Below are 26,306 nucleotides of genomic sequence, written 5' to 3'. Positions count from 1 at the left end.
TTAATTAGAATCTTCGTGGTATAAGCTAGAATTGATGGCGGCATTCATGGGAATCCGGAAAGTCTAACCTTGTCTGTGGTATTCCGAGTAGGATTCTGGGATTGAATGACTGTGACGAGCTTCAAATTCCTGAAGGCTGGGCGTTAGTGACAGACGCAAAAGAATCACTGGATTCTATTCCAACCTGATTGAGAACCGACAGATGATTAGCCGTGCTGTGACAGAGCATTTGGACCATTTTCACTGAGAGGATGGGATGTAGCCATTGACAACGGTGATGCCCTAATTACAGCTTGCCATAGAAAGGAGTGATGAAAAACTAGATGGAAGAAGTAGGAAAGCAGAGATTCAGAAGGAACACAGCACCTCCATACACGTATATGAAATTCCCACCATTGAATTACATGAGTAACTTTATCTTTATTTTCTGTTTATTTTATTATCTTTATTTAAACCAATAATCTCTTAATCCAGTTAAATCCGCCTAACTGGGATTTACAAGATGACCATAGCTTGCTTCATACCAACAATCTCTGTGGGATCGACCCTTACTCACGTAAGGTATTACTTGGACGACCCAGTACACTTGCTGGTTAGTTGTGCGGAGTTGTGACAAAGTGTGATTTATATTTAAGAGAACCAAGTCTTTGGAGCCATTGTTGATGATCACAATTTCTCCCACCAACAAGCAACAGTTTAAGTTTGGTGTTCTGATGAGCGGATATTTTATACACTTTTTGGCATTGTTTTCATATACTTTTTTCAATATGTTTTGATTAATTTTTATTATATTTTCATAGCTTTTAGGGCAAAATTCATATTTTTGGAATCTATTTTGAATTTGTGTGTTTTATGGTGATTTCAGATATTTTCTGGCTGAAATTAAGGAGCTTGAGGAAAAGTCTGATTCAAAGACAGAGAAAGGACTGTAGATGCTGTCAGGATCTGACCTCTGTGCACTCAAATGAGCTTTTCTGGAGCTATAGAAGTCCAAATGGTGCACTCTCAACGGATATGGAAAGAGAACATCGAGGTCTTGCAAGATATATATAATAGTCCATACGTTGCTTTGGAAATAAAGGCCCAAAAATGGCGTTCAACGGCAGCCACCTACCCTATTCATAGCGTTGGATGCCCATAAGGGAGCAGCTGGCATCCAACTTCCAAAAGAGAGTCCCAAGCCATCGTTCAACAACCCTAAGGGGTACTAACTCATGGGAGATACTCAGGATCAGCCCAAACACTCACCAAGTGGTCCCCAGAAGTGGATTTTTGCACTACAAGACTAGTTTATCTTATTTCTATAATCTTTAGTTAGCAGATTAGTATACATAGGAGGAGATCACCCTAACTTAGGATCTTCTTCTTCCCCCATTTTTTATTTTTGGATATTAATCTCCTAAGGTTAAGGTTAGGAGCTCTGCTACATTTCATGGATTAATAATATTACTATTCTAGTTTAATATATCTGATTCTATTCTCTTATGCATTATCGTTCTTCATCTTATGAATTGAAGATGACCCGTGACAATCACCCTTGTTCTACCCGGATAGCGTTGAACTAAAGTTAGAGATTGCATTGCAGATTTCAATAGAGTACCTGGGCAACATTGGATATGTGACATGAAATCCCGTTGACCGTGGGTAAGTGAGGTCTCTTTGATGCTAAGGCTAGAATCTGTGAAGCAGCATTCTCTGATCCTGAATATCTGCCTTATCTGTGGCACCATGAGTAGGGTCGTGAAGGGGAGTAGATTGCTTAGAGCTTCATCTTTTGCTACAGTGAGAAACCAAGAGGTGGCTTGATGAGAGGACATGAGTCACTTGCAACATGGTGGATTGCTGTAGTGGAGGAAGATAACTTGATGAGAGGACATGAGTTAATCACTTACGGCTGCCATTGAACGAATCAGAAAGTTATTTAAGAGGACAGTAAGAAAAGTTAATACGGAAAGACAAAGCGTCCGAAGCCTCAACCGTTCTCATACCATTGATTTCCCACCTATCTAGTACCATTTTATTTATTTATTCTATTTTATGTATTTCCCATGACAAACTATAATTTTATCCGCCTAACTAAAATCTGCAAGGTAATCATTGCTTGCTCAAGCCAACAATCTTTGTGGGATCGACCCTCACTCACCTGAGGTGTTACTTGGACGACCTGGTATACTTGCCGATCTATCAATGCGAATTCTGCGGAGCCAGTTTCGTGTGCCTCTACGCCAAGTCAACCAAGACCCTTGACTGATACAAAGCAGAGTTTACTGTTGATGCCTCCCTTGGTGGGAACCAATAATATTTTCCCTGCCATCAAACTTAAGTTTGGTGTTGGGAGTGCATCATCCACCAAAGAGGGAGTTCCTAAGAGGAAGGTGCCTAGAGGTTGGAGGAAGAAGAAGATTGCCATTGAAGACTTCACACTCGGAACGAAGATGGTCGTCACTAAGAGTCCAATTCTGCCTCATACAGTTAATGGAATCCTGTCTCTTTAGTATATTGAGTTAATCATGATAGCACAAGAAAGAGATTCACAGTAAGGAGTGAAGATCTGAGCCCCTATAACCCTCCTCCTTAGAGGAGTTGACCCTCAAGCTAGTGACGGTAAAGAAGTGCTTGTTGGGAGGCAGCCCAACCATGTGTATCCGTTAGTTTTATTTCGATTGTTTCATTTTTTGCGTTTTATTTTCATTAACTTTCATTAGTTTTCCTAGGTTTAGTCTTGTTTGTGATCATGCACAGTACTTAGAACAGGGACAGGAAGAGTCAAGATGAAGAACAGAACACCATGGAGCAGGGAATGTTCTGGCTCCAAACGCTAGTTGGGCATTTAGCGCCAGTGATGACTTACATCATCTACCCTTTTTCTTGCATAAAAAGGACCTTAAAAGAGGCATAATCTCATTTTATCATTGCAATTCATGCCTTAATTGATGAATATCATAGTACATTACTTTGAAATGAGCTTGTGCTGGATTTCAGGTGGAGAAGACATCAAAAAATGGGAAAGAAAACAACAAAACAAGTAGAGCATGTGACAATGTGTGATTTATATTTGAGAGCACCAAGTCTTTGGAGCCATTGTTGATGATCACAATTTTCCCACCATGTTTTTGGCGCTGTTGCCGGGAATTGTTCGAGTATGGATAACTGACGGTTCATCTTGTTGCTCATATTAGATAATTTTCTTTTCAAAAACTTTTCAAAAATCTTTCAAAAAAATTTTTATTCCTATTTTCGAAATTTTTTTGTAAGATAAATCATTCTATGGCCTCAAAACATTTAAGAATGGATTCCAGAGTTTCATGAAGCATGTTGAATCCTGGCTGGCTGCAAAGCCATATTCAAACTCCTTTTGAATTGTTCTTCAATTAATCACCACAATGCATGTAATTCCATCCTAAAGCTGACTGGCTATTAAGCCATGTCCAACCCTTTGATTGGAGCTTTGGGCTAATATTCAAAGATTCCTGGAATTCTTCAAAAAGATTTTGAATTTCTTATTTTCTTTTTCCTATATGTTTTTCGAAAAAATAAAATAAAATACAAAAAAAATTAGAAAAAAAAATAAAAAATATTTTGTGTTTCTTGTTTGAGTCTTGAGTCAATTTTTAAGTTTGGTGTCAATTGCATGTTTTTAAAATTATTATGCATTTTTCGAAAATGCATGCATTCATAGTGTTATTCATGATCTTCAAGTTGTTCTTGGTAAGTCTTCTTGTTTGATCTTGATGTTTTCTTGTTTTGTGTATTTTCTTATTTTTCATATGCATTTTTCGTTTGTTAGAGTCAAAGCATTAAAGATTTCTAAGTTTGGTGTCTTGCATGTTTTCTTTGCATTAAAAATTTTTCAAAAACATGTTCTTGATGTTCATCATGATCTTCAAAGTGTTCTTGGTGTTCATCTTGACATTCATAATGTTCTTGGTGTTCATCTTTACATTCATAGTGTTCTTGCATGCATCATGAGTTTTGTTTCATAATTTTGATGTTGTGAGTCATTTTTGTTGTTTTTCTCTCTCATCATTAAAAATTAAAAAAATATATCTTTTCTTTTTTTGTCTCAAAATTTCGAAAATTTGGGTTAACTTAGTCAAAAAATTTTAAAATTAGTTGTTTCTTACAAGTCAAGTCAAATTTTCAATTTTAAAAAAATCCTATCTTTTCAAAATCTTTTTCAAAAATCATATCCTTTTCATTTTTTTATTTTTCGAACATTTTGAAAATTATTTTTCAAAATATCTTTTTCTTAATTTTATTTCAAAATTTTCGAAAATGTGCTAACAATTAATGTGATTAATTCAAAAATTTAAAGTTTGTTACTTTCTAGTTAAGAAAGGTTCAATCTTTAAATTCTAGAATCTTATCTTGTAGTTTCTTGTTAGTAAAGTAATCAAATTTAATTTTAAAATTTAAATCCTTTTTAAATCATATCTTTTCTATCTTATCTTCTTATCATATTTTTTTATCATATCTTTTATATCATATATTTTTCAAAAATTTTGTCTTATCCAAAAATTTGATTTCAAAATATCTTTTTATCTTCTTATCTTTTCAAAATTGATTTTCAAATCTCTTTCAATCAACTAACTAACTTTTTGTTGGTTTCTTATCTTTTTCAAAACCACCTAACTACTTTTCTATCTCTAAATTTTTGAAAATATCTCCTTCTTTTTCAAAAATTCTTTTTAATTAATTAATTATTTCAATTTTTAATTTTAATTTTAATTTATTATCTTAATTTTCGAAAATCATTAACTCCTTTTCAAAAATATTTTCAAAAATCTCTCTCTCGTCTTCTTCTATTTATTCATTTATTTACTAACACTTCTCTTCACCTCTCTTCATCTCAATTCACTACCCCTATCCTCACCCTTCTGTTTGGAGTCTCCTTTCTTTATCCCCTTTCTTCTTCTACTAATAATAAGGAACCTCTTTACTGTGACATAGAGGATTCCTCTTCCTTTTCTTTTTCTCTTCTCTTTCATATGAGCAGGAACAAGGAAAAAGGCACTCTTGCTGAAGCTGATCCTGAACCTGAAAGGACTCTGAAGAGGAAACTAAGAGAAGCTAAATTACAACAATCCAGAGGCAACCTTTCTGAAATTTTCGAACAACAGAAGGAGATGGCAGCCAAACCCAATAACAATAATGCAAGGAGGATGCTTGGTGATTTTACTAAACCCACGTCCAAGTTTGATGGAAGAAGCATCTCAATCCCTACCATTGGGGCAAACAATTTTGAGCTGAAACCTCAACTAGTTGCTCTAATGCAACAAAACTGCAAGTTTTATGGACTTCCATCAGAAGATCCCTATCAGTTTTTAACTGAGTTCTTGCAGATCTGTGAGACTGTAAAGACGAATGGAGTAGATCCTGAAGTCTATAGGCTCATGCTTTTCCCTTTTGCTGTAAGAGACAGAGCTAGAACATGGTTGGACTCTCAACCTAAAGATAGCCTGGACTCCTGGGATAAGCTGGTCATGGCCTTCTTGGATAAATTCTTTCCTCCTCAAAAGCTGAGCAAGCTTAGAGTGGATTTTCAGACCTTCAAGCAAAAAGATGGTGAATCCCTCTATGAAGCTTGGGAAAGATACAAGCAGATGACCAAAAAGTGTCCTTCTGACATGTTTTCAGAGTGGACCATATTAGATATATTCTATTATGGTCCATCTGAGTTTTCCAAAATGTCATTGGACCACTCTGCAGGTGGATCCATTCACCTAAAGGAAACGCCTACAGAAGCTCAGGAACTCATTGACATGGTTGCAAATAACCAATTCATGTACACTTCTGAGAGGAATTCCGTGAATAATGGGACGCCTCAGAGGAAGGGAGTTCTTGAAATTGATGCTCTGAATGCCATATTGGCTCAGAACAAAGTGTTGACTCAGCAAGTCAACATGATTTCTCAAAGTCTGGATGGATGGCAAAATGCATCCAACAGTACTAAAGAGGCATCTTCTGAAGAAGAAGCTTACGATCCTGAAAACACTGCAATGGCAGAGGTAAATTACATGGGTGAATCTTATGGAAACACCTATAACTCATCATGGAGAAATCACCCAAATTTCTCATGGAAGGATCAACAAAGGCCTCAACTAGGCTTTAATAATGGTGGAAGAAATAGGTTTAGCAATAGCAAGCCTTTTCCATCATCTTCTCAGCAACAAACAGAGAATTCTAAACAGAGCACCTCTAACTTATCAAACATAGTCTCTGATCTGTCTAAAACCACTTTAAGTTTCATGAGTGAAACAAGGTCCTCCATTAGAAATTTGGAGGCACAAGTGGGCCAGCTGAGTAAGAAAGTAACTAAAACTCATCCTAGTACTCTCCTAAGCAATACAGAAGAGAATCCAAAGAGAGAGTGCAAGGCCATTGATATAGTCAATATGGCCGAATGCAAGGAGGAAGGAGATGACGTAAATCCCAAGGAGGAAGACCTCATGGGACGTCTCTCAAGCAAAAAAGAGTTCCCTATTGAGGACCTAAAGGAATCTGAGGCTCATATAGAGACCATAGAGATTCCATTGAACCTTCTTTTACCATTCATGAGCTCTGAGAACTATTCTTCCTCTGAAGAGGATGAAGATGTAACTGAAGAGCAAGTTGCTCAATATCTAGGAGCCATCATGAAGCTAAATGCCAAGTTATTTGGTAATGAGAGGAAGCATGAAAAGCTTCCCTCAGTACAGAGTCAAACAGAGCCCCCACAGTCAAACTCTAAGTTTGGTGTTGGGAGGCCACAACCAAACTCTAAGTTTGGTGTTGGGACTATACAACATTGACCTAATCACCTGTGTGGCTCCATGAGAGCCCACTGTCAAGCTATTGACATTAAAGAAGCGCTTATTTGGAGGCAACCCAATTTTTATTTATCTAATTTTATTTTATTTTTACTGTTATTTTATGTTTTATTAGGTTCATGATCATGTGGAGTCACGAAAAAAATACAAAAATTAAAAACAGAATAAAAAATAGCAGAAGAAAAATCACACCCTGGAGGAAGGACCTACTGGCATTTAAACGCCAGTAAAGAGCATCTGGCTGGCGTTCAATGCCAGAACAGAGCATGGAGCTGGCGCTGAACGCCAGAAACAAGCATGGAACTGGCGTTCAACGCCAGAAACATACTGCAGATGGGCATTGAACACCCAGAACATGCATCACCTCGGCGTTTAAACGCCAGAATTGCATGCAAAGGCATTGTACATGCCTAATTGGTGCAGGGATGTAAATCCTTGACACCTCATCTGTGGACCCCACAGGATCATCTCAAGATCTGTAGACCTCACAGGATCCCCAACTACCTCACCCTTTTTCTCTCCATTCACGGTCATCCATTCTGTTTTTCACCACTCACATCCATCCACCTCTTCCCCACCCAAACCCACCCTACATAGCCAAATACACATCTCTCACCCTCTCCTCTATATCTTCTTCTTCTTCTTCTATTCTTTCTTCTTTTGCTCGAGGGCGAGCAACATTTTAAGTTTGGTGTAGTAAAAGCATAGCTTTTTGTTTTTCCATAACCATTGATGGCACCTAAGGCAAGAGAAACCTCTAGAAAGAGGAAAGGGAAGACAAAAACTTCCACCTCCGAGTCATAGGAGATGGAGAAATTCATCTAAAGGGTCTATATCTCAGTGGTAGAACATTTGACTGCAAATCAAGAGATCCCTGAGATACCTCAAGGGATGCACTTTCCTCCCAACAACTATTGGGAACAACTTAACACATCCTTAGAAGATTTGAGTTACAATGTGGATCAATTAAGGGTGGAACATCAAGAGCACTCCATCATTCTCCATTAAATTAGAGAAGATCAAAGAGCAATGAGGGAGGAGCAACAAAGGAAAGAAAGAGACATAGAAGAACTCAAGGACATCATTGGATCTTCAAGAAGAAAGCGCCACCATCACTAAGGTGGATTCATTCCTTGTTCTTATTTTTTTTCTGTTTTTCGGTTTTTATGCTTATTATGTTATCTATATTTGTGTCTCTACTTCATGATCATTAGTGTTTAGCAACTATATCTTAAAGTTATAAATAAATTCCATGAATCCTTTACCTCTCTTAAAAGAAAAATGTTTCTAATTCAAAAGAACAAGAAGTACATGATTTTCGAATTTATCCTTGAATTTAGTTTAATTATATTGATCTGGTGACAATACTTTTTGTTTTCTAAATGAATGATTGAACAGTGCATATTTTTTATCTTGTTATTTATGAATGTTAAAATTGTTGGCTCTTGAAAGAATGAGAACAAAGAAAAATGTTATTGATAATCTGAAAAAGCATGAAATTGATTCTTGAAGCAAAAAAAGCAGTGAAAAACAAAAGCTTGCGAAAAAAAAAAGAAAATTTTAGAAAGAAAAAGAAAAAGCAAGCAGAAAAAGCCAATAACCCTTAAAACCAAAAGGCAAGGGTAAAAAGGATCCAAGGCTTTGAGCATCAATGGATAGGAGGGCCCAAGGAAATAAAATCCAGGCCTAAGCGGCTAAATCAAGCTGTCCCTAACCATGTGCTTATGGCATGAAGGTCCAAGTGAAAAGCTTGAGACTGAGTGGTTAAAGTCATGATCCAAAGCAAAAGGAGTGTGCTTAAGAGCTCTGGACACCTCTAACTGGAGACTCTAGCAAAGCTGAGTCACAATCTGAAAAGGTTCACCCAATCATGTGTCTGTGGCATTTATGTATCCGGTGGTAATACTGGAAAACAAAGTGCTTAGGGCCACGGCCAAGACTCATAAAAGTAGCTGTGTTCAAAAATCAACATACTTAATTAGGAGAATCAATAACACTATCCGAAATTCTAAGTTCCTAGAGAAGCCAATCATTCTGAACTTCAAAGGAAAAAGTGAGATGCCAAAACTATTCAGAAGCAAAAAGCTACAAGTCCCGCTCATCTAATTAGAATTAATATTCATTGATATTTTGAGATTTATAGTACATTCTCTTCTTTTTATCCTAATTGATTTTCAGTTGCTTGGGGACAAGCAACAATTTAAGTTTGGTGTTGTGATGAGCGGATAATTTATATGCTTTTTGGCATTGTTTTTAGGTAGTATTTAGTATGATCTAGTTACTTTTAGGGATGTTTTCATTAGTTTTTATGCTAAATTCACATTTCTGGACTTTACTATGAGTTTGTGTGTTTTTCAGTGATTTTAGGTATTTTCTGGCTGAAATTGAGGAACCTTAGCAAAACTCTGATAAGAGGCTGACAAAGGACTACTGATGCTGTTGGAATCTGACCTCCCTGCACGCGAAATGGATTTTCTGGAGCTAGAAAACACCAAATGGCGCGCTCTCAACGGCATTGGAAAGTAGACATCCAGCGCTTTCCAGCAATTTGACGACGTAAACTGGCGCTCAACGCCAGTTCCATGCTGCATTCTGGAGTCAAACACCAGAAACACGTCACGAACCAGAGTTGAACGCCCAAAACACGTTACAACATGGCGTTCAACTCCAAGAGAAGCCTCAGCTCGTAGATAGATCAAGCTCAGCCCAAGCACACATGAAGTGGGCCCCGGAAGTGAATTTATGCATCAATTACTTACCTCTGTAACCCTAGTAGCTAGTTTAGTATAAATAGAACTTTTTACTAGTTTATTAGATATCCTTGATTGTATTATTAAATCTTTGGACGTTTAGTTCTTAGATCTGGCAGCTGGCCATTCAGCCATGCCTGGACCTTTCAATTATGTATTTTCAACGGTGGAGTTTCTACACACCATACATTAAGGGTTTGGAGCTCTGCTGTACCTCAAGTTTTAATGCAATTACTACTATCTTCTATCCAATTCGATTTATTCCTGTTCTAAGATATTCGTTGCACTTCAACTTGATGAATATGATGATCCGTGACTGACAACCACTTCCGTTCTACCTTAGGTCGGGCGCATATCTCTTGGATTCCTTAATCAGAATCTTTGTGGTATAAGCTAGAATTGATGGCGGCATTCTGGAATCCAGAAAGTCTAACCTTGTCTGTGGTATTTTGAGTAGGATTCCGGGATTGAATGATTGTGACGAGCTTCAAACTCCTGAAGGCTGGGCGTTAGTGACAGACCCAAAAGAATCACTGGATTCTATTCCAACCTGATTGACAACCGACAGATGAATAGTCGTGCTGTGACAGAGCATTTGGACCATTATCACTGAGAGGATGAGATGTAGCCATTGACAACGGTGATGCCCTACATACAGCTTGCCATAGAAAGGAGTGATGAAAAACTAGAAGGAAGAAGTAGGAAAGAAGAGATTCAGAAGGAACAAAACACCTCCATACACCTATCTGAAATTCCCACCATTGAATTACATGAGTAACTTTATCTTTATTTTCTGTTTATTTTATTATCTTTATTTAAACTAATAATCTCTTAATCCAGTTAAATCCGCCTGACTGAGATTTACAAGATGACCATAGCTTACCTCATACCAACAATCTCTGTGGGATCGACCCTTACTCACGTAAGGTATTACTTGGACGACCCAGTACACTTGCTGGTTAGTTGTGCGGAGTTGTGACAAAGTGTGATTTATATTTGAGAGCACCAACTTTTGGAGCCACTGTTGATGATCACAATTTTGCCCACCAACAAGCAACAGTTTAAGTTTGGTGTTCTGATGAGCGGATATTTTATACACTTTTTGGCATTGTTTTCATATACTTTTTTCAATATGTTTTGATTAATTTTTATTATATTTTCATAGCTTTTAGTGAAAAATTCATATTTTTGGAATCTATTTTGAATTTATGTGTTTTATGGTGATTTCAGATATTTTCTGGCTAAAATTGAGGAGCTTGAGCAAAAGTCTGATTCAAAGTAAGAGAAAGGACTGTAGATGATGTCAGGATCTGACCTCTGTGCACTCGAAGGAGCTTTTCTGGAGCTATAGAAGTCCGAATGGTGCACTCTCAATGGCTATGGAAAGATAACATCGATGTCTTGTAAGAAATATATAATAGTCCATACGTTGCTTTGGAAATAAAGGCCTAAAACTGGTGTTCAACGGCAGCCACCTACCCTATTCGTAGTGTTGGATGCCCACAAGGGAGCAGCTGGCGTCCAACATCCAAAAGAGAGTCCCAAGCCAACGTTCAATGACCCTAAGGGGTACTAACTCGTGGGAGATACTCAGGATCAGCCTAAACACTCACCAAGTGGGCCCCAAAAGTGGATTTTCGCACTACAAGACTAGTTTATCTTATTTCTATAATCTTTAGTTAGCAGATTAGTATACATAGGAGGAGTTCACCCTAACTTAGGATCTTCTTCTTCCCCCATTTTGTATTTTTGGATATTATGAGTCACTAACCTCCTAAGGTTAAGGTTAGGAGCTCTGCTATGTTTCATGGATCAATAATATTACTGTTCTAGTTTAATATGTGTGATTCTATTCTCTTATGCATTCTCGTTCTTCATCTTAAGAATTGAGGGTGACCCGTGAATATCACCCTTGTTCTACCCGGATAGCGTTGAACTAAAGCTAGAGATTGCATTGCAGATTCCAATAGAGTACCTGGGCAACATTGGATATGTGACATGAAATCCCGTTGACCATGGGTAAGTGAGGTCTCTTTGGTGCTAAGGCTAGAATTTGAGAAGCAGCGTTCTCTGATCCGGAAGATCTGCCTTGTCTGTGGCACCTTGAGTAGGGTCATGAAGGGGAGTAGATTTCTTAGAGCTTCATCTTCTGCTATAGTGAGAAACCTAGAGGTGGCTTGATGAGAGGACATGAGTCACTTACAACATGGTGGATTGCTGTAGTGGAGGAGGATAACTTGATGAGAGGACATGAGTTAATCACTTACGGCTGCCATTGAACGAACCAGAAAGTTCTTTAAGAGGACAGTAAGAAAAGTTAATACGGAAAGACAAAGCATCCGAAGCCTCAACCATTCTCATACCATTGATTTCCCACCTATCTAGTACCATTTTATTTATTTATTCTGTTTTATGCATTTCCCGTGACAAACTATAATTTCTATCTGCCTAACTAAAATCTGCAAGGTAATCACTGCTTGCTCAAGCCAACAATCTTTGTGGGATTGACCCTCACTCACCTGAGGTGTTACTTGGACGACCTGGTATACTTGCCGATCTATCAATGCGAATTCTGCAGAGCCAGTTTCGTATGCCTCTACACCAAGTCAACCAAGACCCTTGACTGATACAAAGCAGAGTTTACTGTTGATGCCTCCCTTGGTGGGAACCAATAATATTTTCCTTGCCATCAAACTTAAGTTTGGTGTTGGGAGTGCATCATTCACCAAAGAGGGAGTTCCTAAGAAGAAGGTGCCTAGAGGTTGGAGGAAGAAGAAGATTGCCATTGAAGACTTCACACTCAGAACGAAGATGGTCATCACTAAGAGTCCAATTCTGCCTCATACAGTTAATAGAGTCCTGTCTCTTTAGTATATTGAGTTAATCATGATAGCACAAGAAAGAGATTCACAGTAAGGAGTGAAGATCTGAGCCCCTATAATCCTCCTCCTTAGAGGAGCTGACCGTCAAGCTAGTGACGGTAAAGAAGTGCTTGTGGGAGGCAGCCCAACCATGTGTATCCGTTAGTTTTATTTCGATTGTTTCATTTTTTGCGTTTTATTTTATTAACTTTCATTAGTTTTCCTAGGTTTAGTCTTGTTTGTGATCATGCACAGTACTTAGAACAGGGATAGGAAGAGTCAAGATAAAGAAGATGAATCAAATGAAAGGCGTGACACGCTAGTCTCATGGCGTGGCACGCTGGTAGTATTTTCCAGAGAGGAAGAAGAGGAGCCAATGAACTCAGGCGTGCCACTTGGATGACGAGGCGTGGCACGCTGGCAAGAGGGTGAAGCTTTAAGAAGGGTGTGGCATGCCAGACCCTGGGCGTGCCACGCTAGTACAAATTTCCAGAAGCATAGAGATAAGGAAGATGACCTTGGGCGTGCCACTTTGGCTCAAAGGCGTGGCACGCCAGGTTACTTGGCCATTTAAAATGTCATGGGCATGCCACTTAGGCTCGAAGGCGTGGCACGCCAAGGGTTAAACAGAGGATGGCGTGCCACTTGAATGGAGAGGCGTGGCATGCCAAATCAGAAACAGAAGGAGCGTGACACGCCAGAGAAGCACCGGTCACACGCCAGCTGGAAGATCACGTTTGTTGAGTTTCTTTTCCCTCCAAATTGTAATTTTCTTTTCACTTTTGTAATTTTCTTTTATTTTCTAGATCTAGGAGGAGTATAAATACCTTTGGAAGTATTGGAAAAAGAGTTAGCAAGTCACAGAGTTTAGTTTTGGGATTTCAATTTTTACTTTCATACTTCATCTCTTCCATCTTTTGTACTTTCTCTCTGAGCTATGAGTAGCTAAATTCCTGCTCATTGAGAGAGGGAGCTCTATTGTACTTGATGGATTAATGATAGTGAATTTCTTCTTCTCTTCATCTTCTCTTTGATTTGCTAGAAGGAATTTCGCTTTTCATGCTTAGTGTTCAATTAACTTGGAAAAAAGATTGAATGCAAAATGGGTTTCATGGGAACCTTGGAAAAGGAAAGATAAAACCATGCTAGAAATCCCTTCTCACACTTGAGTAGAATCTGGGTTTTGGTGTTTGGATATGGTGACATACAATCCTCCCTCTACTTGGACCTATGATGATGTGTGGTATAATCAGGGACCAAGCATATCTCTCTTCATGAGCAATTAGACCAAGGAATTGGCTATTGATCAAGATCTGAGAGACTGAGTCACCAAGGGATTGGGGCTCAATGAGTTGTATGATTGAAGAGGATATGAGCTGGATTTAATCCAAAGAGACAATATCTCCTGATCTCAATGAATTCCCCCATTCTTATCTCTCACATTCTTTTATAGCTTTACTTACATTCTACAAAATCCCATTTCCCTTTACATTCCTGTTATTTCCATTTTTGCATTTTATTGCTTTCTTTTATTCCTTTGCCATTTATGTTTCTGTCATTTATAATTCTGCACTTACAACTTATTCTGTTGAGCTTGACTAATTCATCAATTGATTAAAGTTGCTCAAATCTACCAATCTCTGTGGATACGATCCCACTCCACTGTGGGTTAATACTTGACAACAATTTTGGTGCGCTTGCCAAGAGCGGATTCATCAATATTATTGGGAAAGGGTAGTGAATTCCGCCTATCAGCCAGTACGGTATGCAAAATAGGCGTTTAACGCCAGAAGAGGTGTGGAGCATTCCACCCATAGGCTGCTAAACGCCATGCTAGCATTTAGCGCTACCTATATCTTCGCAAAAAAAAATTAATTCTTCTTTCCCTTCTATCACTCGTATCCTCTTTTGCATTAATTTTGTTTTTACTCATCCGTGTGATTTTATGTCCCTCCCCGTTTTTAATTTTTCTTTGCTTAGGGACAAGCAAACTTTTAAGCTTGGTGTTGTGCAGAGCGAGCTCTCTATTTATCTTATTATCAATGGCACCAAAGGGAGGCGAATCATCTTCATGGAGAAGCACAACCTGAGGAGCAAGATGGCCACCATGATTGAGGTGATTGAGTTTCATTATCCTCTGCCTATTTGATTTTCTATTTCTTAGTATTTTATCTTATTTCCTGTTTTCTGTTTGAAAGCCTTTGCATGATCAATAGTGGTAGTTTATTATTTCTCTAGTTTAGTTATTTACTTTGTAGTTTACTTCTAGTTTGAAAATTAAAAAAAATTGTCTCATGTATTACTGACTGAGCTTGAACAATCAAAAAGAAAAGAAAAGATATAGTGAAATACATGAGGCTTGAGTTATATATTATGAGTTACTCTGATTACTTTGATATGGTGACACTATCTCTATTTCTGAATCTATGAGTTAAACAGTGCATATTTGATATTGGAGTTGAGAATATTGGTTCTTGAGGTATAGGAACTTAGAGAAGTATTATAGATTCTCTGAAATAAGAAAGATCTTGATTCTTAAAGCAAAACAAACAGCAAATAAAAAATAAAAAAGAAAAATGAAAAAAAAGGTCTAGGGCATTGAGCATCAATGGTTAGGAGGGTTAAAACTGATCTAAAGCTCAAAAGAGTGGTTTTTCCAACCATATGCCTGTGGTGTGAAAGTATCAAGTAACCTTTGAGATTGAACACTTAAAGTCATGACCAATTGCTATTATAGAGTATGCCTAAGGTTTTGAGACCACTGTCTAGGAGAAATAAGAAGAAAAATTAAAACTCAAAGAGTTCCCCACATAAGTGCTTGTAGTGTTCTTATATCAAGTTAAGCTTGAGCACAAAAAACATAAGGTCACGACTAGGCTCAAGGTGCAAAGCACCAAAGAAAAGAAAGAAAAAATCTATGTTCAAGAATCAATTAGAGCCTAAAGAAAATAATCTATAATATCATCCGAGTTCTAGTTCTGAAGGATACCAATGCTTCTGAGCTTCAAAGGATAGTGAGATGCCAAACCTATTTAGAATTAGAGTGTCATTAGCCCCACTCAGTGACTAAATCTGAGCTTAAATGAACACTCGAGCCTTAGGCATTTTCTCTTTTTGGTCTTATATTGCTTTGGTTGCTTAAGGACAAGCAACAGTTTAAGTTTGGTGTTGTGATGCGTGAGCATCTTGTACCCTTTTTCCCTTTAAGCTTCTAGTTGTTTTCAGTTAGAAATTATTAATTTTTATCATATTTCAGTACGAAAATCCTCTTTGGATGCTACTTTGAGTTTTTTTGGGGTTTTTATGATTTCAGGTGAAATTTGGGCGAATTTGGCAGAGTTTTGTGCAAAAACAAAGGAAGAAAGTAGATATTGTCAACCTTGACCTTCCTACATTCCAATGAGCATAACCTAAGCTATAAAGGTCTAATTGATATGGTTCTAATGGCATTGGAAAGCCAACTTCCGTAGATTTCCAACAATATATAATAGTTTATACATTTTTCTGGAATCACTGCCAAATCTGGTGCTAAACACTGAGCATGGCATTTAGCGCCCAAGGAGGACAAAAAAAGGCCAGAACTTTCCCTTGCCGGTGCTAAACGCCAATTAAATGCCAGAATACGGGTCAAACTCACCCAAGGGGGCATCTTTAGTGGGATTTAGCTTTTAATTATTATCTTTTATCTTATTTTCGTAATTTTTACTTATAAACAAAATCTTTTAGATTTAGTATTGAATATTTTATCTTAGTTTCAAATCAAATTAGGTTAGATATAAAAGGAAAAATATTCACCCTTTAGGGGGCATCTTGGATCTTCTCTCTTCCACACTTTTAGAACCCTTGTTTTCTTTGTAAGTCATGAGCAACTGAACTTCTTTGGTTAAGGTTACGAGCTCTATTTATTTCTATGGATTAAGAATATTGCTTTTCGATTTTAATTAATGTATTGATTTAGTTTCAAGAATTGTTTTCATTATTAATCTTATGAATCTGAGCGGAACGAGAGTATGACCCTTATTCAACATGAGTTCTTGTGATTCTCGAGAGAGTTATCTCGTTTGAACAATATCTTGAAAGCAAATTCCTCCTAAATTGCCAATTACATAAACTAATTGGGATATATGACATATAATCCTATTAGCTTTGGATAATTAGGGTTTTTGTGGCCATAAACTACTTTTTGAACTTAATCCTCTAATAGGAATTAAGTGACCACGAGAGTGGTGGTTAATGAAGGTTAGAAGAAACTAAATCACTAATAAATTAGGGTTTAGTTAATTATAGTTTGGCATGGAATGAATCATGCATTGTTAAAATAGTTGGTAAGAACTTTTAATCCGGAAAAGTAAACATCTCCGAAGCCTTAACTGTTTTCTCTCACTATTTTTACACCAAACCTTTTATTTGCTTTCTTTATTCTCTTGTTTATTGTTTTATTCGAATTACACCATCAAACAACCTTTTCTGTTTGCCTAACTAAACCAATTAGATAATCATTGTTGCTCAGTCCGACAATCTTCGTGGGATCGATCCTCACTCACCTAAGGTATTAGTTGGATGACCCAGTGCACTTGCTAGTTAAGCTGTGTGAGTTCACAATTCATGAAACAAACCTTCACTTATTTTCATTTTTATAAAAATAATCCTGAACTTTTATAAAATATCCGATTTACTCCAGAACTTTTACTTTTTACTCAAAATACCCCAAAACCTATATAATTACTATTTTAACCTTGATCTTTTATCAAATTACATTTTCATATTCAAAAATAATCTTTGTGTTGGTGACAAACATTCTTTTCAAAAATAAAACCTTCTCTTGTGATCTTTCAAAATATATACTTGATTTTAAATCTATTTTCGAGATTTTTCGAATACCGATTTTTCATAGCTTTTAATTTAATCCTTTTACCACCAAATCTCATCAATCTTCTCAATATTCAAGCTTAAACAAAATCTCTCAAATACATCAAAAAGAGTTTAGTTCTTGTCAGATCTATAATGATTGAACCTTAAAGCATCAAAATCAACGAGATCCAACAAAATTTCAAGCATAAAATCACTCAAATTCAAGCCATAATCATCAAACCAACAATCACACATCAAGAATACATTTAATTCACCTTAAAATTACCAAACCCTACCTCCATATGAAATCAAAATACTCGAAGCTCTGGAGAAGCTTTCTGATAAAGCTGTTGAAGAAGAAAATGTCAGAAATCGTCTGTACCTCCTAGAACTCCAATTGGCTGAACTCAAGGGGAAGGGGAGCTATGTCACCATCAACTTCTACCAAACAAAAGTGACGCCAATGTGTAGAGGATACAAATACTTTTATCGGATTAGATTATTGATTGGAGTTACAGATCTCAAGAAATCAAATCCAAAAAAAATGAGGGTGATCATATGGTGTTGAATGGAAATTTGTGGTATTAAAGCTCATTAGGTGTCATTGATTATATATATATATATATATATATATATATATATATATATATATATATATATCATCAAACACCATAAACTTGCATTATCCAGAACCATCAAATTTTTCATGCCACTAATCATCAATCCAACTATTTCACAACAATTTGATACAATATACACATCAATACATGATTCAACCTATCCTAAGTCATCTAGCATAAGTTTTCACGACACATTATATTTTAGTTACGAGAAACCGAAACCATACCTTGGCCGATTCTTCCTGACGCATGGAACAACTCACTTATATACCACACCCTAAGCTTTGAAATCCCAGCACCTTACCAAGCAAAACCCAGCCTCCAAGGTTAGCCCTCTAACTTCTAATTTCTCAAATTGACTCCATCCAACAATCAATTTCAATCTATTATCATGATTACCATCCAAAATCAATATGAATCTCACTAATTCAACATATATATACCAAGGGGTGAGAGTTCTTACCTAATTTAGAGCACAAGGGAGCTAAACTCGACAGTACATGCAACTTAATTCGAACCTAAACACCAAAATCATACAAAATTCAACATAATTACACATTGAATTTTGAAATTTGGGGAGGAGAAAATTAAAATTGAAAAGTGGATTTCTTACCAAATTAGTTAACGGATTTTGTAGAGCTCGTCATGCTGGTTGTGTGGCCACAAACAATGCGGCGATCGGAGCTCGAAGTAGGAAGTTATGACAATTTGATTTGAGGACATGGGTTTTGTTCTTACTCCCCTTTCCTTAAACGTGTTTCAGCGGTCTTGCTAAATGGAGGGGGAAGAAAGGCTTTTTCTTTAAGTGTGTGACTTTGTGGGTTGGGCGTTGGGCCCTGTTCGCCCAATTCTGGCCGTTCGGCCTAATCTTGGGCCAAATTATTTAAAATTAGTATCAAAATTATTATTTTAATTAGCTCTATCTCATTAAACTATAAATTCTATTTTCTAATTTTCTTGATTAATAATTAATTTATTCGCTAATTATTCACTAATAATTCGGGGTTTACAGTTGAACCACTAAACCAATAAACCAATAATTAAAAATGGTTCGATGACCGATTCGGTTTTCAAAACCTTGGTAAAAACTTTTTCGTTTGATTTAGATTTCTTTAACATGAGCTCAGTATTGGTTTAATATGCTTATATATTAAGCACATAACTACATGTCATTGTATAGTTACATACTTACATACCCAGTGGCATCACAACATACATGATAGCAAGAATTTAACAACGTACATGACACCAAGAATCAAAATATGTTATTTTTGAGTGCATTAAAAAAGGAACAATCCATAGCAATATTCTGTGATGAACTTGAGCTCAACTTTCTGGCCCCAAATTCCGTATTTTAAAATTCTCCTTTCATACTGAACCTATTCCCTAAAGCTTGACATAATTAGCTCGTTTATAGGTCTTCCTGTGTGGATGCTATTGTACGCTAATGTCATCAAATCTTTGCCCACAAACAATATGGGATTATCATATACTCTCAAGCCATTAAGCTTGAACAACGGTATCCACTTGTAGGAATTTTCTTTAGTCTTGTTAATAGCCAATAAACTTATACTATAGTTATCCTCTTCTCGTGGATGAGAAGCAAAACGAATATGATTGTCAAAAATCATCAGTGACTGGAAATCAGATCTGTACCTTTCTCTGATGGGAAAGATTTGGAATTGTTGTGTATTTAAAGATAAGATTAGGATATTTTCGGCAACCTTGAATTCATGGCCAGTGAAGTTAATCCAGAAAATATCACCATGTAAGACAACATATATGAGACCAATCTTTCCAATATTACCGCGCAATGCGATAGTCGATGTCCACTTAGCCTCAATGGAAGAATATATTATATAGTAACGAAACTTGTTAGGAAGGTTTTTTTTTGAAAGCATGAAGAATGACATAATGAATACTTCTCGAGAGGTAACCAAATGCAGACACATTGATTGCCATATGGTGAGTAAATTGCTTTAGCTGTGGACTTTGTCTCATTGATCCAGATAGCATGTTCCAAACCACAAGTTCTATCTTCTACTCCAACATTAAATATTTAGCACATATGCTTCCGTTATGTTCTCCAATGATATCAAAGTTTCCATAGTTGGGTTGGTATGACAGTAAGGGGATGGATAAAAGGTTACCTATAGTAGTATTAATCTAATTATTCTGATGTTTTGTGTCGTCCAATAAGGAAAGGAAACTTGAATCAATATTGATTTCTCTCTTGTTGAACAGGACACGTATTGCCACCACAAAAACTCCTCACATGCAAGTTTTGCTTTCCATTCATGTGACAATATCCTACATCTACAAATTGTGGCAAGATCACCCCTGAAAATTATATCCAATATGAGATCTTTTGGAAGTGTTAGTTGTGACATCCAAGGAGTAGTAACTTGATTATTCATCTACTTGTTAAACCAAATAACATTGAAGGTAGGTTGATTAGTGAGGTTATAGTTACAGGAAATAGTATTCTTAGAAGTAAGTTTGTTAGATCAAATGTGTATGGTTGCTCTGGCAGCAACTAAATTTGTGGTGGGTTATGATCGTATATTTTCTTTTGGGATTTTCAATAGTGGTTGGGCAGATATTTGCTCTATTTTGGTTTAATAAAGATAAGAATGAGTATAAGTAAGAATGGGATGATAGGATGTGAAAAGAGATAATAGATGGACTTGGGATTTTTTTATCTTTTCACCACTAATGAAAAGCTAATTAGCAAATTTCTATAGTGGTGTGGTATGATGAAAATGAGATAAGCCGTGTGTGTTTTCCAATTATGCGCGTGGTTGGAACGAACACAACGGGCGGTTAAAAGGGCATACACACAAGAAAAAAATAACCATGTGCTTCTCAATTAAATGGCCTAGGTAGCAATTAATGAATAAGGAAAACTTTAGACACAAGCAAACCCAGATAACCAGAAAAGTGAATTGAGTAATTGGGATATTGGATGTTGAACTTGTGCAAGTGAAAATGCAAGATTGATATAAAATTACACAATAAACAACAACCAATCCATCAATGGAACGAAAATCACTTATTCATCATGAAACATTAAGAAAAAGTCACATGGTAAAGATACTTGTTACAAAAAGTGAGAAGCTTGATAAGAATCAAGTTGAGTCACTCAAACAAATGCAAGGCATTAACAAGGAACAAGCATCGGCATGTGATGAATTTGATATGAAGATCATGATGAACTAGTAATTTCAACTCAATTCACGTAATCCAATGCACTTACATAATTTATCATAGTGGTATAGTCAAAACCCAAGTTATCAAACACACTAGATAATAGTAAATTAAGGCAAAGTGTAAGTGCATTGGTGAAATTCAATCAACAAGCAACCCAATCAAACATCAAACAAACACTTGCAATTTATTTAAGTAGCAACAAGTAAAACAAAACTAATATAACTACTAAAATGAAAATGAAATGAAATAAAGACTAAGTAAAACAAGTAGAAAAACATGGTAAAAGCAAGAAAATGAAAGGAATGGGGGGTGGGAGTGCGTTAGGGCTTTAGGAAAAATGCAAATAGAATTTCTCCCAAAACAGCACTTGTGCGTACGCACAGGTATGTGTGCATACGCACACTTCATGAAATAGGGGAGTTGAGCGGACGCACAAGACGTGCGAGCGCTTCGAGCAGAAGAGGGATCGAGAAGTGTGCATACACACATGAATGTGCGCATGCATAGGTAACTCTTTTTTTTTAACAAGGATCATGTGTGCGTGCGTAGACAGGTCCGTGTGCACATACAAGGGTGAAAAGGGGTAGGGGTGCATGCGCACAGGGCATGCGAACGCTGCCAGTAGAGTGGGTGTAAGAACGTGTGCGTACGCACAGGGAGTTGCGCACGCACAGAGTGCAAAACATAGGGAGATGCACGCACACATAGCGTGCGAGCGCTTGCAACAAAGGGCATGTAGGCTAGTGTGCATACACACAGGTGGGTGCGTACACACGGTGTGCAGAATTTTGTTGCTGTGTGCATGTGCAAAATCTAATGCACTCAACCTTAGCTCAACACAAAATTCAACCCCAAACATTCAAAACTTCACAAAATCATGATCCAAATGAAAGCTAACCTACCTAAATCAAAATTAAACTAACCTAAGCTAGCTAAGATAAGCAAAAATGCGAGAAATCAAAACTATAAACAAAGAGAAAAGGGTAGGAAAGATGTTACCATGGTGGGGTGTCTCCCACCTAGCACTTTGGTTTATAGTCCTAAGTTGGACTTTTTTTGGAGACTCTTGCTAAGGTGGCTTGTGTTTCCACTCCTTCTTAAACCTCCATCCAAGCTTGCACTTTAAAGCTCCTCTGGGATCCCATGTTCTAGTTTTCTTGTCACCTTCTTGTTGATCTTTATGCTTCAAGCCGGATGGACAAGCTTTCAAATGACCCTTGAAGCCACCCAACATTCTCCAGAAATCACCCAATTGAGCTTTACACCATGCTTGAATCCAACTTCTTGAATTGGTTTTCTTGAAGAACCTTAGACTCCTTTGCCAATCCACACTACTTCCTTCACCATGTACCAACCCAAGAAGGACCTTGAGTTGGTAATTCGTCTTCAAGATAGCATATTGTTGGGGGTCGATCCAAGTAAGGGTCGATCCCACGGAGATTGTTGGTATGAAGCAAGCTATGGTCATCTTGTAAATCTTAGTCAGGCGGATTAAAATGGTTATGGAGGGTTAAATGATGAATAAAACATAAAATAAAGATATAGATACTTATGTAATTCATTGGTGAGAATTTCAGATAAGCGTATGGAGATGCTTTGTCCCTTCCGTCTCTCTCCTTTCCTACTGTCTTCATTTAATCCTTCTTACTCCTTTCCATGGAAAGCTGTATGTTGGGCATCACCGTTGTCAATGGCTACAGTCCCGTCCACTCAGTGAAAATGTTCAACGAGCTCTGTCACAGCATGACTTTTCATCTGTCGGTTCTCGATCATGTCGGAATAGAATCCAGTGATTCTTTTGCGTCTGTCACTAGCGCCCCACAATCGCGAGTTTGAAGCTTGTCACAGTCATTCATTCCTTGAATCCTACTCAAAATACCACAGACAAGGTATAGACCTTTCGGATTCTCAAGAATGCTGCCATCAATTATAGCTTATACCACAAAGATTCTGATTAAGGAATCCAAGAGATATCCACTCAATCTAAGGTAGAACGGAGGTGGTTGTCAAGCACACGTTCATAGGTGAGAATGATGATGAGTGTCACGGATCATCACATTCATCAAGTTGAGGAACAAGTGATATCTTAGAACAAGAATAAGCCGAATTGAATAGAAGAACAATAGTAATTGCATTAATACTCGAGGTACGGTAGAGCTCCACACCTTAATCTATGGTGTGTAGAAACTCCACCGTTAAAAATACATAAGAACAATTGGGCTTCTGTAGCTCCAGAAAATTTACTTCGAGTGCAGGGAGGTCAGAATCCAATAGCATCTGCAGTCCTTTTTCAGCCTCTGAATTAGATTTTTGCTCAGGTCCCTCAATTTCAGCCAGAAAAATACACAAACTCATAGTAAAGTCCAAAAAAGTGAATTTTAAATAAAAACTAATAAAAATATAATAACAACTAACTAAAACATACTAAAAACATACTAAAAAAATGCCAAAAAGCGTATAAATTATCCGCTCATCACAACACCAAACTTAAGTTGTTGCTTGTCCCCAAGCAGCTAAAAATCAATAGGATAAAAAAGGAAGAGAATATACAATGAATTCTAAAAACATCTATGAAGATCAGTATTAATTAGATGAGCGGGGCTTTTAGCTTTTTGCCTTTGAACAGTTTTGGCATCTCACTTTATCCTTTGAAGTTCAGAATGATTAGCTTCTATAGGAATTCAGAATCCATATAGTGTTATTGATTCTCCTAGTTAAGTATGTTGATTCTTGAACACAGCTACTTCATGAGTCTTGGCCGTGGCCCAAAGCACTCTGTTTTCCAGTATTACCACTGGATACATCCATGCCACAGACACATAACTGGGTGAACCTTTTCAGATTGTGACTTAGCTTTGCTAGAGTCCCCAATTAGATTGGTTTAGCTGCTTAGGCCAGGATGTTATTCCTGTAGGCCCTCCTATCCACTGATGCTCAAAGCCTTGGATCCTTTTTATTTTTTTACCCTTGCCTTTTAGTTTAAAGGGCTATTGGCTTTTTCTGCTTGCTCTTTCTTTTTCTTTCTCTCTTCTTTTTTTTCGCATATACTCTCTCTTTTTTTCTGCAAGCTTTTCACTACTTTTTCTTGCTTCAAGAATCAATTTGATGATTTTTCAGATCCTCAGTAACATTTCTCCTTTTCCATCATTCTTTCAAGAGCCAACAATTTTAACATTCATGAACAACAAATCCAAAAGACATATGCACTGTTCAAGCATACATTCAGAAGTCAAAAGAATTGCCACCACATCAAAATATTTAATCTGTTATAAAATTTGAAATTCATGTAATTCTTCTCTTTTTCAATTAAGAACATTTTTCATTTAAGAAAGGTGATGGATTCATAGGACATTCATAACTTTAAGGCATAGACACTAAGACACTAATGATCATGTAATAAGACACAAACATAGATAAACATAAGCATAAAAATTTGAAAAACAGAAAAAATAAAGAACAAGGAGATTAAAGAACGGGTCCACCTTAGTGATGGCGGCATGTTCTTCCTCTTGAAGATCTTATGGAGTGCTTGAGCTCCTCAATGTCTCTTCCTTGCCTTTGTTGCTCCTCTCTTATGATTCTTTGATCTTCTTTTAATTTCATGGAGGAGGATGGAATGTTCTTGGTGCTCCACCCTTAGTTGTCCCACAATGGAACTCAATTCTCCTAGGGAGGTGTTGATTTACTCCCAATAATTGTGTGGAGGAAAGTGCATCCCTTGAGGCATCTCAGGGATTTCACGGTGAGGAATTTCCTCATGTCCATGAGTGGGATCTCTTGTTTGCTCCATCCTCTTCTTAGTGATGGGCTTGTCCTCATCAATGAGGATGTCTCCCTCTATGTTAATTCCAACTGAATTACAGAGGTGACAAATGAGATAAGGGAAGGCTAACCTTGCCAAGGTAGAGGACTTGTCCGGCACCTTATAAAGTTCTTGGGATATAACCTCATGAACTTCTACTTCCTCTCCAATCATGATGCTATGAATCATGATAGCCCGGTCTATAGTAACTTCGGACCGGTTGCTAGTGGGAATGATTGAGCATTGGATAAACTCCAACCATCCCCTAGCCACGGGCTTGAGGTCATGCCTTCTCAGTTGAACCGGCTTCCCTCTTGAATCTCTCTTCCATTGAGCGCCTTCTTCACAAATGTCTATGAGGACAAGGTTCAACCTTTGATCAAAGTTGACCCTTCTAGTGTAAGGATGTTCATCTCCTTGTATCATGGGCCAGTTGAATGCCAACCTTACATTTTCCGGACTAAAATCTAAGCATCTCCCCCGAACCATTGTAAGCCAATTCTTTGGGTCCGGGTTCACACTTTGATCATGGTTCTTGGTGATCCATGCATTGGCATAGAACTCTTGAACCATTAAGATTCCGACTTCTTGAATGGGGTTGGTAAGAACTTCCCAACCTCTTCTTTGGATCTCATGTCGGATCTCCGGAAATTTACTCTTTTTGAGTTTGAAAGGGACCTCGGGGATCACCTTTTTCATGGCCACAACTTCATAGAAGTGGTCTTGATGCACCCTTGAGATGAATCTCTCCATCCCCCATGACTCGGAGGTGGAAGCTTTTGCCTTCCCTTTCCTCTTTCTAGAGGTTTCTCCGGCCTTAGATGCCATAAATGGTTATAGAAAAACAAAAAACCAACGCTTTTACCATACCAAACTCAGAAGGTTTGCTCATCCTCGAGCAAAAGAAGAAAGAAAGAAAGTAGAAGAAGAATAAAGATAGAAGATGGAGGAGGGGCTTTGTGTTTCGGCCAAAGGGGAGAAGTAGTATTTAGGTTGTGTGAAAATGAAAGAGTGAAGATGGGTTTATATAGGGGTGGAGGGAGGGGTAGGGTTCGGCCGTTATGGGTGGGTTTGTGAGGGAAAGTGGTTTGAATTTGGATGGTGAGGTTGGTGGGATTTTATGAAGGATGGATGTGAGTGGTAAAGAGAATGGTGGGATTTGATAGGTGAGGGGTTTTTGGGGAAGAGGTATTGAGGTGATTGGTGAATGGGTGAAGAAGAAAGAGAGTGGTGGGGTAGGTGGGGATCCTGTGGGGTCCACAGATCCTGAGGTGTCAAGGATATCTCATCCCTGCACCAAGTGGCGTGCAAAAAAATGCCCTTTTCTGCCAATCCTGGCGTTAAACGCCGGGCTGCTGCCCCTTTCTGGCGTTTAACGCCAGCTTCTTGCCCATTCCTGGCAT

General features: G+C 37.6%; 1 non-coding gene across 1 annotated transcript; it reads right to left on the bottom strand.

The window, feature by feature from the left end:
* Nucleotides 1-5,525: 5,525 nt before the first annotated feature.
* On the bottom strand, nt 5,526-5,629 carry LOC112711872 (small nucleolar RNA R71). Its single transcript, XR_003157618.1, has one exon. It is a non-coding gene; the product is annotated as a small nucleolar RNA R71 (small nucleolar RNA).
* Between the last annotated feature and the right edge of the window lie 20,677 nt (nt 5,630-26,306).

Source organism: Arachis hypogaea, chromosome 1, assembly GCF_003086295.3.
Source record: "Arachis hypogaea cultivar Tifrunner chromosome 1, arahy.Tifrunner.gnm2.J5K5, whole genome shotgun sequence".
Lineage (NCBI taxonomy): Eukaryota > Viridiplantae > Streptophyta > Magnoliopsida > Fabales > Fabaceae > Arachis > Arachis hypogaea.
This window is presented reverse-complemented; position numbering and strand designations above follow the sequence as displayed.